The 1,812-nt window shown below is 32.7% G+C and overlaps 1 protein-coding gene across 1 annotated transcript in view; it reads right to left on the bottom strand.

The window, feature by feature from the left end:
- Positions 1–1,812, bottom strand: part of TNKS (tankyrase, TRF1-interacting ankyrin-related ADP-ribose polymerase) — a 278,487-nt gene that overhangs the window by 195,787 nt on the left and 80,888 nt on the right. The gene's annotated exons all lie outside the window — the stretch shown is intronic.

The raw sequence follows: 1,812 nt of genomic DNA, 5'->3' as shown, positions 1-1,812 counted from the left end.
GGGGAAGGCCAGAACCAAAATGAAACTCAAAAAAGACAGAGGAAATAAATAACACAATAAACTTGACCACACAGATCTGTATAGAGCACTCAATCCAACAACAACACAACATACATTTTTTTCTAGTGCACATGAAACATTCTCCAGAATAAATCATGTGTTGGGCAATAAAGTAAGCTTCAATAACTTTAAAAACACCAAAATACAACAAAGCATCTTCTCACATCACAATGCTATAAAATTAGAAATCAACAATAAGAAGAATAAGGAAACAAAATCAAGTACATGGAAAGTGAATAACATCCTGCATAAAAGTTACTGGAATAGAAGAAATGAAAAACTAAAAAAAAAAAAAAATTTTTTTTTAATTCCTTGAAGGAAATGAGAATAAAAACACAACATACCAAACCCTTTGGGACACAGCTAAAGCAGTGCTGAAGGACAATTCATAATAATAAATGTACATATCCAAAAAGAAGAAAGAACCAAAATTAACACATTAGTACAACATTTCAACAATTAGAAAAAAGACCAGCAAAGTAAACTACAGTCACTAGAAGAAAAGAAATAATAAAGATTGGAGCAGAAATAAAGGAGATAGAAAAAAATCAACAAGACAAGAAGCTGGTTCTTTGGAGGATTAATAAAACCGACAAAACGTTACCAAATCTAACAAAAGAAATGAGGGAAATGACACAAACAACATGCATAAGAAACAATATGGGTGATGTCACAACAGAACAATAGTTTAAAAAAAAGGATAATAACAATTCTATTAAGAGTTGTACTACAAAACATTTGAAAATCTAGAAGAAATAGACAAGTTTTTAGAAAAACATGGCCTACAGAAATGAACACAGAGGGACATAGAAAACTTTAATAGATCTATAACAAAAGAAGAAATTGATTAAGGCATTAAAAAACTCCCAATAAAATGAAAAAAGGATCAGGCCCGGATGGCTTTACTGGTAAATTTTACCAAACATTCAGAGAAGACCTAACACCAATTTTACTCAAACTATGCCAAAAAATAGAAAAGGATGAAAAACTTCTGGAGGCATCTTAATGAAGCAAGCATAAGACTTATACAAAACCCAAGAAAGGACATCACTACAAAGGAAAATTATAGCCCAATATTCCTAATAAACATAGATGTAAAATTCTCAACAAAATCCGAGCCAATAGACTTCAACAATACATTTTAAAAAATTATATATCATGGCCAAGCGGGATTCATACCAGGGATGTAGGAATGGTTGAATACAAGAAAAACAATCAACATAACTCAACATAAAATTCAATAGGGAACAAAACAAAAATATGATCATACAGATTGATGCAGAAAAGGCATTTGACAAAATCCAACAAAAATTTTTGATAAAAACACTCAACAGAAATGAAGAGGAATTCCTCAATGTAATTAAGAGCATATATACAAATCAGGCAGACAGAATTACTCTCAGTAGAGAGAAATATCTTTCTGATATTCTCTGCTTTCAGCCAAGATCCATCAGACATCAGCAATGATACCCCTCGTTCCACAGCCTCTTTTGAATACGGCTTGAAACTCTGGAAGTTCTCTGCCAATGTATGATTGTAGCCTTTTCTGTATTACCTTTAGAAAAACTTTACTTGCATGAGATATCAAAGAGATTATCAGATGATTTCTGCATTCCATTGGTTCACCTCTCTTTGGAATGGGCACAAATATGGATCTCTTCCAATCAGTCGGCCAGAGAGTTGTCTTCCAAATTTCTTGGCAGAGGTGAGTTAGTGCCTCCTGTGCTGCCTCACTGTCTTGAAAGATTTCAA

Source organism: Chrysochloris asiatica, unplaced genomic scaffold (assembly GCF_000296735.1).
Source record: "Chrysochloris asiatica unplaced genomic scaffold, ChrAsi1.0 scaffold00011, whole genome shotgun sequence".
Classification (NCBI taxonomy): Eukaryota; Metazoa; Chordata; class Mammalia; order Afrosoricida; family Chrysochloridae; genus Chrysochloris; species Chrysochloris asiatica.
This window is presented reverse-complemented; position numbering and strand designations above follow the sequence as displayed.